We start from the raw sequence: 14,935 nt of genomic DNA, 5'->3' as shown, positions 1-14,935 counted from the left end.
GACTCAGTTACCCAGGTGCCCCATAAGAAGGCCTTTTAAATTTCAATTCTGATGTGCTCAAACTTATTCACTTCAGAACTCCCTTTATATATATATATATATATAAACTTTATATATATATAATAAGTATATGTAATATATATAACTCCCTTTATATATATATATATATATACAGGCAGCATACTCTTTGGAAGTCCTGCCTTACTGCTGGACAGTTCAATTTCTGTTAGAGATATATAATGGTGGTCTAAAACTTGAAGGCATTTTAGAAACTGTAGCTTAACGAGTTTCTTTGACCATAAAATCATATACCCGCAAAGATGCTTGGGGACTTGAGGTATGTGGGAAGTAGACAACTCATTCATTCTTGGACTTATATGGACCCCAATTCTTGGGAAGTTCTTTTTATGGATTTGGCAATAGTAGCTACTCCTCAGGGAGGTTGTGTCTGCTATACATCCCATTCTGGATTAGTAATCTTTTCAGACTTCTCAGACTCAGAACAAGGCAAATATGTTTAAGGTTACTTGTTGGGAAAGTCTTATAATTATATGTATGTTTGTAAGACTATGAGATAGGACATTATAATAATTAGAAGATATTTTAAGTATTGTAAAGAAAAAAACACCAGTTTCATATGTAGAAAAAAAAAAGACCACAAGTTCCTTCCAAAGTTTCCCCAAATGAGAAATGCTTATTGACTTCAAGTTTTATAGGTACTTGATATATATCATTTACATATTAGATCCTGTGTCACCAAAGAAGCATAAAGTTTCTTCATGTTAATGTTAGATACAGGATATGGAAGCCAACCTGGATATTAAATGAAAATAAAGACAACCAAATTATCATCATTATTTATTATTTTCACAGCTGTAATGGAAAGCACTTTGCAGTAACCATGTTTATTATGGCAGGAGACAAAAGTATGAAGTAGTCCCTGAAAAGTTTCAAATTAGGCTTAATAAAACTTTAATAAAAAAATCAATGTAAATTAAAAAACAAATAGTCCTGAATCTGAGTAAGATGACTTAGGATTTAATTCTGACAAGGATGCTCAAAAAAGCAACTATTTTAAAAATGTAATTCTCTGCAAAATAATTTGTATATTTTCAAATAATTCTAATACAAATCTCAATAGACTTTTCTTTTGAGGTTGGAAAATCACTTCTAAAATCATCTGGAAGGGGGGGAGGGGCAAGATGGCGGAAGAGTAGGGTCCCCAAGTCACCTGTCCCCACCAAATTACCTAGATAACCTTCAAATCATCCTGAAAATCTACGAATTCGGCCTGAGATGTAAAGAGAGACCAGCTGGAATGCTACAGTGAGAAGAGTCCGCGCTTCTATCAAGGTAGGAAGACGGGGAAAAAGAAATAAAGGAACAAAAGGCCTCCGAGGGGGAGGGGCCTCGCGAGGAGCAGGGCTGAGGCGGGGGCGAGTGTCCCCAGGACAGGAGAGCCCCGTCCCGGAGGAGCAGGAGCTGCACCAACCTTCCCGGCGGAAAGGGGCTCGCAGGGAGTTGGAGCAGGACCCAGGAGGGCGGGGATGCCCTCGGGCTCCCGGGGACACTAACAGACACCTGCGCCCCGGGAGAGCGCCCCGAGCTCCCTAAGGGCTGCAGCGCGCACGGCGGGACGGAGCAGCTCGGAGGGGCTCGGGAGCGGCTCCGCGGAGGGGGCTGCGGGGCGGGAGCGCGAATCCCACAGCGCAGGCCCCGGAGCACAGGGCGCCGGGACACAGCCCAGGATCCGGCCTCCCCCGGGACAGGCAGAGGCCGGGAGGGCCCACGACAGCAAGGACGCTCCTGCCCCGAGCTGAGCAGAGCAGCGGCCCCGCCCCGGAGCCTCCAGGCCCTGCAGACGGAGAGCTCTGGAGCTACTGCGGGAGCTGACTCCAGGGCTGCAGAGCTGGCCCCGCCACTGGGGCTGTTCCTCCTGGGGCCTCACGGGGTGAACAACCCCCACTGAGCCCTGCACCTGGCAGGGGCAGAGCAGCTCCCCCAAGAGCTAACACCTGAAAATCAGCATAGCAGGCCCCTCCCCCAGACCAGCTGGACGGAGCAGTTCCAGGGGAAGTCAAGGGACTTACAGTATACAGAATCAGGATACTCCCCCGTGTTTTTTTTTTTTATTTCTGATTGCTTCCCCCACCCCCCCTATTTTTTTCACCTTTCTTTCTTTTTCTTTCTCTTTTTCTTCTCTTTTTTTCCTTTTTTTCTTCTTTTTCTTTTTTCTTTTTCTCTTTTCTTTCCTTCTCTCTCTTTTTCTCCTTTTCCCAATACAACTTGTTTTTGGCCACTCTGCACTGAGCAAAATGACTAGAAGGAAAACCTCACCTCAAAAGAAAGAAACAGGCCTCTCTCCCACAGAGTTACAAAATCTGGATTACAATTCAATGTCAGAAAGCCAATTCAGAAGCACTATTATACAGCTACTGGTGGCTCTAGAAAAAAGCATTAAGGCCTCACGAGACTTCATGACTGCAGAATTTAGATCCAATCAGGCAGAAATTAAAAATCAATTGAATGAGATGCAATCCAAACTAAAAGTCCTAACGATGAGGGTCAACGAGGTGGAAGAACGAGTGAATGACATAGAAGACAAGTTAATGGCAAAGAGGGAAACTGAGGAAAAAAGAGACAAACAATTAAAGGACCATGAAGACAGATTAAGGGAAATAAATGACAGTCTAAGGAAGAAAAACCTACGTTTAATTGGGGTTCCCGAGGGCGCCGAAAGGGACAGAGGGCCAGAATATGTATTTGAACAAATCCTAGCTGAAAACTTTCCCAATCTGGGAAGGGAAACAGGCATTCAGATCCAGGAAATAGAGAGATCCCCCCCCTAAAATCAATAAAAACCGTTCAACGCCTCGACATTTAATAGTGAAGCTTGCAAATTCCAAAGATAAAGAGAAGATCCTTAAAGCAGCAAGAGACAAGAAGTCCCTGACTTCCATGGGGAGGAATATTAGGGTAACAGCAGACCTCTCCACAGAGACCTGGCAGGCCAGAAAGGGCTGGCAGGATATATTCAGGGTCCTAAATGAGAAGAACATGCAACCAAGAATACTTTATCCAGCAAGGCTCTCATTCAAAATGGAAGGAGAGATAAAGAGCTTCCAAGACAGGCAGGAACTGAAAGAATATGTGACCTCCAAACCAGCTCTGCAAGAAATTTTAAGGGGGACTCTTAAAATTCCCCTTTAAGAAGAAGTTCAGTGGAACAATCCACAAAAACAAGGACTAAATAGATATCATGATGACACTAAACTCATATCTGTCAATAGTAACTCTGAACGTGAACGGGCTTAATGACCCCATCAAAAGGCACAGGGTTTCAGACTGGATAAAAAAGCAGGACCCATCTATTTGCTGTCTACAAGAGACTCATTTTAGACAGAAGGACACCTACAACCTGAAAATAAAAGGTTGGAGAACCATTTACCATTCAAATGGTTCTCAAAAGAAAGCAGGGGTAGCCATCCTTATATCAGATAAACTAAAATTTACCCTGAAGACTGTAGTGACAGATGAAGAGGGACACTATATCATACTTAAAGGATCTATCCAGCAAGAGGACTTAACAATCCTCAATATATATGCCCCGAATGTGGGAGCTGCCAAATACTTAAACGAATTATTAACCAAAGTGAAGAAATACTTAGATATTAATACACTTATACTTGGTGACTTCAATCTAGCTCTTTCTACCCTCGATAGGTCTTCTAAGCACAACATCTCCAAAGAAACAAGAGCTTTAAACGATACACTGGACCAGATATATTTCACAGATATCTACAGAACTTTACATCCAAACTTAACTGAATACACATTCTTCTCAAGTGCACATGGAACTTTCTCCAGAATAGACCACATACTGGGTCACAAATCGGGTCTGAACCGATACCAAAAGATTGGGATCGTCCCCTGCGTATTCTCAGACCATAACGCCTTGAAATTAGAACTAAATCACAACAAGAAGTTTGGAAGGACATCAAACACGTGGAGGTTAAGGACCATCCTGCTAAAAGATAAAAGGGTCAACCAGGAAATTAAGGAAGAATTAAAAAGATTCATGGAAACTAATGAGAATGAAGATACAACCGTTCAAAATCTTTGGGATGCAGCAAAAGCAGTCCTGAGGGGGAAATACATCGCAATACAAGCATCCATTCAAAAACTGGAAAGAACTCAAATACAAAAGCTCACCTTACACATAAAGGAGCTAGAGAAAAAGCAGCAAATGGACCTGACACCCAGCAGAAGAGAGTTAATTAAAATTCGAGCAGAACTCAACGAAATTGAGACCAGAAGAACTGTGGAACAGATCAATAGAACCAGGAGTTGGTTCTTTGAAAGAATTAATAATATAGATAAACCATTAGCCAACCTTATTAAAAAGAAGAGAGAGAAGACTCAAATTAATAAAATCATGAATGAGAAAGGAGAGATCCCTACCAACACCAAGGAAATACAAACGATTTTAAAAACATATTATGAACAGCTCTACGCCAATAAATTAGGCAATCTAGAAGAAATGGACGCATTCCTGGAAAGCCACAAACTACCAAAACTGGAACAGGAAGAAATAGAAAACCTGAACAGGCCAATAACCAGGGAGGAAATTGAAGCAGTCATCAAAAACCTCCCAAGACACAAGAGTCCAGGGCCAGATGGCTTCCCTGGGGAATTCTATCAAACGTTTAAAGAAGAAACCATACCTATTTTACTAAAGCTGTTTGGAAAGATAGAAAGAGATGGAGTACTTCCAAATTCATTCTATGAGGCCAGCATCACCTTAATTCCAAAACCAGACAAAGACCCCACCAAAAAGGAGAATTACAGACCAATATCCCTGATGAACATGGATGCAAAAATTCTCAACAAGATACTAGCCAATAGGATCCAACAACACATTAAGAAAATTATTCACCATGACCAAGTAGGATTTATCCCCGGGACACAAGGCTGGTTCAACACTCGTAAAACACTCAATGTGATTCATCATATCAGCAAGAGAAAAACCAAGAACCATATGATCCTCTCATTAGATGCAGAGAAAACATTTGACAAAATACAGCATCCATTCCTGATCAAAACTCTTCAGAGTGTAGGGATAGAGGGAACTTTCCTCGACATCTTAAAAGCCATTTACAAAAAGCCCACAGCAAATATCATTCTCAATAGGGAAGCACTGGGAGTCTTTCCCTGAAGATCAGGAACAAGACAGGGATGTCCACTCTCACCACTGCTATTCAACATAGTATTGGAAGTCCTGGCCTCAGCAATCAGACAACAAAAAGACATTAAAGGCATTCAAATTGGCAAAGAAGAAGTCAAACTCTCCCTCTTAGCCGATGACATGATACTCTGCATAGAAAACCCAAAAGCCTCCACCCCAAGATTGCTAGAACTCATACAGCAATTTGGTAGCGTGGCAGGATACAAAATCAATGCCCAGAAATCAATGACCTTCCTATACACTAACAATGAGACTGAAGAAAGAGAAATTAAGGAGTCAATCCCATTTACAATTGCACCCAAAAGCATAAGATAACTAGGGATAAACCTAACCAAAGAGGTAAAGGATCTATACTCTAAAAACTATAGAACACTTCTGAAAGAAATTGAGGAAGACACAAAGAGATGGAAAAATATTCCATGCTCATGGATTGGCAGAATTAATATTGTGAAAATGTCAATGTTACCCAGGGCAATTTACACGTATAATACAATCCCTATCAAAATACCATGGACTTTCTTCAGAGAGTTAGAACAAATTATTCTAAGATTTGTGTGGAATCAGAAAAGACCCCGAATAGCCAGGGGAATTTTAAAAAAGAAAACCATATCTGGGGGCATCACAATGCCAGATTTCAGGTTGTACTACAAAGCTGTGTTCATCAAGACAGTGTGGTACTGGCACAAAAACAGACACATAGATCAATGGAACAGAATAGAGAACCCAGAAGTGGACCCTGAACTTTATGGTCAACTAATATTCGATAAAGGAGGAAAGACGATCCACTGGAAGAAAGACAGTCTCTTCAATAAACGGTGCTGGGAAAATTGGACATCCACATGCAGAAGAATGAAACTAGACCACTCTCTTGCACCATACACAAAGATAAACTCAAAATGGATGAAAGATCTAAATGTGAGACAAGATTCCATCAAAATCCTGGAGGAGAACACAGGCAACACCCTTTTTGAACTTGGCCACAGTAACTTCTTGCAAGATACATCCACGAAAGCAAAAGAAACAAAAGCAAAAATGAACTATTGGGACTTCATCAAGGTAAGAAGCTTTTGCACCGCAAAGGATACAGTCAACAAAACTCAAAGACAACCTACAGAATGGGAGAAGATATTTGCAAATGACATATCAGATAAAGGGCTAGTTTCCAAGATCTGTAAAGAACTTCTTACACTCAACACCAAAGAAACAAACAGTCCAATCATGAAATGGGCAAAAGACATGAAGAGAAATCTCACAGAGGAAGACACAGACATGGCCAACACGCACATGAGAAAATGCTCTGCATCACTTGCCATCAGGGAAATACAAATCAAAACCACAATGAGATACCACCTCACACCAGTGAGAATGGGGAAAATTAACAAGGCAGGAAACAACAAATGTTGGAGAGGATGTGGAGAAAAGGGAACCCTCTTACACTGTTGGTGGGAATGTGACCTGGTGCAGCCACTCTGGAAAACTGTGTGGAGGTTCCTCAAAGAGTTAAAACTAGACCTGCCCTACGACCCAGCAATTGCACTGTTAGGGATTTACCCCAAAGATTCAGATGCAATGAAACGCCGGGACACCTGCACCCCGATGTTTCTAGCAGCAATGTCCACAATAGCCAAACTGTGGAAGGAGCCTCAGTGTCCATCGAAAGATGAATGGATAAAGAAGATGTGGTCTATGTACACAATGGAATATTCCTCAGCCATTAGAAATGACAAATACCCACCATTTGCTTCAACGTGGATGGACCTGGAGGGTATTATGCTGAGTGAAGTAAGTCAATCGGAGAAGGACAAACAGTGTATGTTCTCATTCATTTGGGGAATATGAATAATAGTGAGAGGGAATATAAGGGAAGGGAGAAGAAATGTGTGGGAAATATCAGAAAGGGAGACAGAACATAAAGACTTCTAACTCTGGGAAATGAACTAGGGGTGGTGGAGGGGGAGGAGGGCGGGGGGTGGGGGTAAATGGGTGACGGGCACTGAGGGGGACACTTGACGGGATGAGCACTGGGTGTTATTCTGTATGTTGGTAAATTGAACACCAATAAAAATTAATTTATTAAAAAAAAATCATCTGGAAGGGGCAGGCAGCCTGGGTGGCTCAGTGGCTTAGTGCCGCCTTCAGCCCAGGGTGTGATCCTGGAGTCCCAGGATCGAGTCCCACTTTGGGCTCCTTGCATGGAGCCTGCTTCTCCCTCTGCCTATGTCTCTGCCTGTCTCTGCCTCTCATGAATAAATAAATAAAATCTTTTAAAAAAATCATCTGGAAGAATAAATGGATGAAAATGCCAAGAACATTTGAGAGAGAAAACTTTTGTGTGGAAATTTTCACTACTAAATGTTAAAACAGATTATAAAACTTCAGCAATTAATGTGTACTAGTGACAAAAGAATAAGTCGTAGAATGGAGAGGCAAGGAATTGACTCTAATGTATTAGAGGGACTTGATACTGAGATAAAGATGGCATTTCAAGGTGGTGTGAACGGTGACATCATTTAATGAACAGAACAGTGGAGACAGTATCATGACTTGGAAAATGTAATGTAGTAAGTTTAAGAAGTAAGTGGAGTAAAATTAAGAAGCTATAAGTATGAAAGTATATTTTTCCAAGCCTAAAAATGAAAAGAATAAAACTAAAGTAAAATATTGTTAGATTTTCACTACATAATGAAATTTCAAAATTAAAAAGCAAACAAACTGTATTTAATAAACATGTGACTGACAACATTTAATATCCTTAATATAATAAAAATTCTTACAAATTATTGGGAGATTGATTCATTAATAGAAAAATAGGCAAAGAAGTGAAGAGCACATTTAAAAAAGAGGCGATACAGATAGCCAAAGTTCATGTGAATATATGTCTAAATCAGTAGTCATCGAATAAATAGAAATAAGACAATCTTAAGGCACAGCAGAAAAATATTAAAGATTTTTTAAAAAGCTATTCTTGGTGAAGGTGAAATAAAATGGGAAATTCCTTTCATTGCTGATGGCAGAGTAAATTGATACAGTCTTTCTGAACATCAGTTTGGTCATATATATCAAGAATTGAACACACATTCAAATCTCCTGGTTTGTTAGTTTTACTTCAAAACAATCTATCCTAAGGATATATTTTAAAATACACATAAAGTTTATATACAGAGGTTTTTATTGTTAAAATCTGAATAATCCCTAAAAGATCAATTATTATCTCAGAGATACTGTGCTTAAAACCACCAGCCTTGGTGAACATAAACCTGGTTTGAATTTCAGTTCTTAAAAGTTCTGTGTCCTTGAGCAAGTTACTTGAGTTTTCTGAGACCATTACTGATCTGAAAGAGGGATGCAAAAATTTGCCATTTGCAATGACATGGATGGAAATAGAGGGTATTAAGCTAAGCGAAATAAGTCAGAGAAAGACAATATCAGATGATTTCACTCATATGTGGTATTTAAGAAACAAAACAGATGAACATGGGAGAAGGGAAAGAAAATAAAAGAAGATGAAATCAGAGAGGGAGACAAACCATAAGAGACTCTTCAATGTAAGAAACAAACTGAGGGTTGCTGGAGGGGAGGAGGTGGGGGGGATGGGGTAACTGGGTGATGGGCATTAAGGAGGACACATGGTGGAAGGAGCAGTGGGTGTTGCATGCAGCTGATGAATCAATAAGTTCTACCCCGGAAACTAACAATACACTATGTTACCTAAATTGAATTTAAATAAAAAATAAAAAACCCCAACAATGTCCACACTTCTTCATATGTGTGTCAAGATGGGCACTTCCTTTTATCACAGTATACTTATCAATTTTGAGATTGTCTGATATCAACACATAAGAAACAAAGGAAAAAATAGATACTCTTCATCCTCAGATTCTTTAAATTGGCTATTATGCAAAACATAAACATCTAAATAAAGTACTCTCTCACATATCTACGTCATTTAGGATAAATCATGTTCTGTAGTGCTAACAAACATCCTCCAATAACTCAATGACTTACAATTATAGAAGTTCATTTGTTTTGCCCCTGCAACATGTCTGATGAGGATCAGCAGAAGTGACCTCCTCAGTAGTCATTCAGACCCCAGGGTCGCTGGGGGCTTCTACTCCGCCAGGGCAAGGGATGGAATAAAGCACCGAACACCAGCGATGACCTACTTCCACCCATAAAGACGTATACTACTTTGTTCAAATTCATGGCCAGAGTAAGTCCTCTAGTCATGGTGGCAGGGAAGTCTCTCTTGTGAGACCAAAGGAGAGAGGAATGCCACGTTGTTAAAAAGTAATGTCCAAACATGTGCCCAATAATATTACAACATCCATTCTAAAGTGAATTCTGATCCCCAGATTCACACTGGGAGAAGAGGTTATTGGAAGGAAGCAATAGATTGCTTTTGGCGGAAGTGTTACTAACTGTACTGTGGCAATCATGTCACAATAAGTGTGCATCAGATCCTTCCATTGCATGCCTCAAACTTCCACAGTGCAACATGTTAATCATAGCTTAATAAAACTAGGGGAAAAAACTCTTCAGACTTTAAAGTGATTTATTCTGTGATGTGGCTAATCGAACGTGACTATCATGCATCCCAATGTAAAAAAAAAACATTATTTGAACTGTAATTTTTTTTAATTGTAAAAATTCATGTTATTTATTCTTCAGGAAAAGATTTCTCAAATACTAAGCTTAAGCAGCGAGAGAAAGAGGAATAAATTTTCAGGACAGAGAAGAAGACAGCAATTTTTCTTTCTGCTCTTTTGGTTTCCTTTTGGTGAGTGTCATGGCTTCTAGCTGTTTGAAGCCAGGAGATGGAGCCAAGTAGCTGAAGACATTCTAGCACCCAGTTTCTCAGGGTGTTTCTGAGCGAACTCTTTCCATTACTCAAAAAGTAGCATTTAATTTGCAAACTTGCAAACTTGCAAGGAAAAAATAAGTTTTATTGCAATGTCTCATTCTCTCTACAAATAGTTTATAATAGATCTAAAAGAAATATAGCTGGACCACTATGTTCAGGAATTAAGGCTCAAGAATAGTTTATCTTTTTCACAAATACCCCTGGCCATGTGATTTTTATATATATTTCATGCTCATTTTATTCTGCTTGGCTCCATACAGAGTGTGTATCAGTCTATGTTAAGCAGAAAGATCCTTCTGTCTAAATCGTGACAAATTTGATATTTGAATCAACCCTTAAATGAAGGATGGGTATCTTAGGTGCCAACAAGGGCCAGGCACGCAGAGTGATGCCTGACAGGGGCTGCGTGGGAACTGTGGCCAACAGCATATATGCCTGTGTGGGGGCAGATGTTTCTCGTGTCTGGCAGGTCTAGCTACCAGGAAATGTAAAGCCCATAATGTCAGACTTTCTTATTGTTAAAGACAAATGCTCCCCATCACTGGCCATCAGGGAAATACAAATCAAAACCACAATGAGATGCCACCTCACACTTTGAGAATGGGGAAAATTAACAAGACAGGAAACAACCAATGTTGGAGAGGATGTGGAGAAGGGGGAACCCTCTTGCACTGTTGGGGGCAGTGTGAACTGGTGCAACCAGTCTTGAAAACTGTGTGGAGGTTCCTCAAAGAGTTAAAAATAGAGCTGCCCTAATAGACCCAGCAGTTGCACTGCTGGGGATTTACCCCAAAGATACAGATGCAATGAAACACCGGGACACCTGCACCCGGATGTTTCTAGCAGCAATGTCCACAATAGCCACACTGTGGAAGGAGCCTCGGTGTCCATCGACAGATGATGGATAAAGAAGATGTGGTTTATGTATACAATGGAATATTCCTCAGCCATTAGTAACGACAAATACCCACCATTTGCTTCAACATGGATGGAACTGGAGGGTATTATGTTGAGTGAAATAAGTCAATCGGAGAAGGACAAACATTATATGGTCTCATTCATTTGGGGAATACAAAAAATAGTGAAAGGGAATTAAAAGGGAAAGGAGAAAAAATGAGTGGAAATATCAGGGAGGGAGACAGAACAGGAGAGACTCCTAACTCTGGGAAACGAACAAGGGGTAGTGGAAGGGGAGGAGGGCGGGGGTGGGGGTGACGGGCACTGAGGGGGGCACTTGGCGGGATGAGCACTGGGTGTTATGCTATACGTTGGCAAATTGAACTCCAATAAAACATTTAAAAAATAAATTACTAAATTAGAAAAAAAAAGACAAACCAAATCCTACATTTTAATGTAAAATCTTCAGATATTTATGATTTTAAGCTATTTTTAAACAGTTACAAAAGCTCTCCAGGCTAAACAAACACCTCGAGGTTACCAGTATATGACTTAATTAATTTAGAGACAATTTTACATTTTTTTATCTCTTTGAATCCTAATAAGAATGCTACGAAGTGGTTTTTTTTAAATTTTATTTATTTATGATAGACAGAGAGAGAGAGAGAGAGGCAGAGACACAGGCAGAGGGAGAACCAGCTCCATGCACCGGGAACCCGACGTGGGATTCGATCCCGGGTCTCCAGGATCACGCCCTGGGCCAAAGGCAGGCGCCAAACCGCTGCGCCACCCAGGGATCCCTATGAAGTATTTTTTAATTGCTTTTTCATCATCATGGGTATGAGATGATCATAATTATGAGACTGAGCACAATCAAGTTAATTTGCCCAAAGTCACAGAATTACTATGTATACTTTCTGATTCCAATTCTATATAGTGTTCTTTCACTTTTTAAGCTTTTCTATAAGATGTTTTCTGAATATTGAAATGGACATGGGATCAGACTTCTGGCTATTTCTGTCCTGGTCAGGGTTTCTGTATTCCATGTGACTCTGAATTTGACCTGTCAGATGAAGGGCACTGCTAGACCTCTTGACTTCTATGGCCACTTCTAATTCTGAAACCCCACTGTTCCCAGTGTGTGTGTGTGTGTGTGTGTGTGTGTGTGTGTGTGTGTGTGTGTGTAAAATCCCATGAGTCAATACAGTCCTCTAACCCCACAAGAGGTTCAGGTCACCAGATTACATTATGGCCATGATAATCTGGGCTATAATGATTAGTTAGTAGTCACAGGGCACCAATCTTGCCCATGCTATTTGCATTTTTGGCATTCTCTTTCTTGTCTCCATACAATCTTAAAAGCTATGATATCTGAGGCCCTGAAGAAATTAATAGGGACCCTACTTTTAAACTAAGAGTTACGAAATTGATCTTTTACTTCTTTCTGGATATATACATTTTTATGTTTAGCTATAAAATTCAATGGTTAGAGTGGAGATAAAAGCAATTCTTGCCTGGGGTTCTTTTATAATTATAAGCTCTAATTTATGACTCATATCCTTTCAATGAGTTTCTCTACTCTAATGAAATGGGATGCCATTAAATCAGTCTAAGTACTATTAGCTCTTTAGGATGATTTCAAATATAAATGCCTACTTTTACTACCTTTTGGGAAAATCTGTTGCATACTTAGTTTTCAAATAGGTCAGAAGACTTAGGAGACACAGTTTTCTTGAACTCCTGACTTAGGATTTTCTCCACTATAGGAGAAAATAGGAGGAGTTGCCACATTTTTTTCTCTAATGCTACCTTTTTGGTTACCTTCATACCTTAAGAACTCAAGAAAGGTCCATGCCATACAGAATTAAGCTTTGGAGTAACCAGAGAAGGCACATTTCATTAGGAGCCGGGGTGTCACATTTGTCTGGTGTACGTCCTGAACTTTGTGTGTATTGTCCTATCAACTCTCTCAACAACCAAGTGACATAGATATCAGTATTCCAGATTCAGAAGGGTTACCTAACTTTCCCAAGATTACATGGTTAATTAGTGGTGAAACTTGAACCAGAACTGAAGACAGGCCCAAAGCTCTTAGAGGTCTATGCTGCTGTATCATTGTCCTCATTCTACGGGTGGCTGTATGCAACTAGTTTCACTTCCTGTCCATCTTTTTTTCTCCATTTTTGAAGAGTCACTTGGGTGCCATCATGAATGGAAATTAATTGTCGTGAAAATGAAAATATCTAAAATCCTTATAACTAGTCAGAGGTCTTTTTTAATGTACTCTGGGTAGATATTTAGAACACAATGCTATTAATTTATTGAAGCTAGTTGTTTAAGTTGGGTACATTATTGATACCTACATCCACCAGTGATATATCAATTAGTAAATCCATAGCAGTTGTGATAGATGAAATTACTGGCTCCAATAATTTCACCTTTCTCTGTATCCACATCCTTGTCATTGGCCTCCTAATGGGTGAGATATACATGCCTGTCCCTTGGCTTTGAGTTTGGCCAAGGGAACAGGGAAGAAATTACAGTGTGCCAATTCTACTAGGATTTAAGAGATTTTTGATTATCCTCTTATACTTTTGCCACTGTCATGAGAAAAAAAGGCACAACTGACTACTGGTCCAAGAAGGATGGGAAACATGTGCAGCATAGCTACCTCTGTGGCTTCATAGACCAGCAGTGAGAAATATAGCCTCTGTAGACATTGCAGTTTGAAGCAGGGCCTCCTAGGCATGCCCAATCTGAATTCATTGAACCCCACCAACCCTCAGATCTGTGAAAATAAATACTAGCTTTTTTTTTTAAAGGTGATGGAGCAAATTCATTTTTTTAAATTTATTTATGATAGTCACAGAGAGAGAGAGAGGCAGAGACACAGGCAGAGGGAGAAGCAGGCTCCATGCACCGGGAGCCTGATGTGGGATTCGATCCCGGGTCTCCAGGATCGTGCCCTGGGCCAAAGGCAGGCGCCAAACCGCTGCGCCACCCAGGGATTCCCAATACTAGCTGTTATATGCCACTGAGAATTTGAGATTGTTTTATGCCATATCATTTTATTTGTATTTTTTATGCCATATGATTTTAGCAACAGTAGACTGATAAAGCAGTCAAGGGTCATCTACCTTCCAATTCTATTATACCATTAATCATATATATAACCTGTTCTTAACACCTAGTGGGTTCTTTTCAATATTTTAAAATCCATTCCAACTTATTCTTAATATTGAATAAGAATTAACAAAATAAAAGATAATAGAGGAGAAAAGCAATTGATTACTCATTCTTTAAATTTCTACTTAATTATCAGTTCTTCAAAGGGACCCTCCCAACCCTCCAAATTATATTAGGTACCTCTGGTTAGATACCCTCACATAGAAATCAGCCCCTTTCCTTTATACCTTGTCCCTATTAGTAATTATGTAATTGATTTTTATTTCTAAAATAATATTCATCACCCTCACTGGACTGTAGTTCATGAAGGTGAGACCATATCCTTCTTATTCATCACTCTACCTTAGCATCAAGCACAGTATTTGGCCAAGAGTAGGCACCCAATATATACTTGTTAGATAAATAAAAAGAAACAATTTGAGGATCTGATTATTATTGCAGCATGCTTCAAGTTGTTTTTCTGGTTAAAATCTGTTATATAGCAGTTTTCTGGTGGATTATTCTCTGTCAACATCTCTATAAGGGTAGAAACAAAAAAGGCCTTATATGCTAGTTATAAAACTTACACATTCACTCTTTATAAAGAATGCCTTCAACTGCAATTTGTCCGTTGCACATTATGGTGGGTTCTCCACATCACACAATGTGAGCACCTTTGAGGTTTCTTGTTCTCACTGTATAGGTTCCCCAGTGACATTGGAATCCAGCTCACATGCAGATATGTTCATATATGAGTACAGAGAGAG

Source organism: Nyctereutes procyonoides, unplaced genomic scaffold, assembly GCF_905146905.1.
Source record: "Nyctereutes procyonoides isolate TBG_1078 unplaced genomic scaffold, NYPRO_anot_genome, whole genome shotgun sequence".
NCBI lineage: Eukaryota > Metazoa > Chordata > Mammalia > Carnivora > Canidae > Nyctereutes > Nyctereutes procyonoides.
This window is presented reverse-complemented; position numbering follows the sequence as displayed.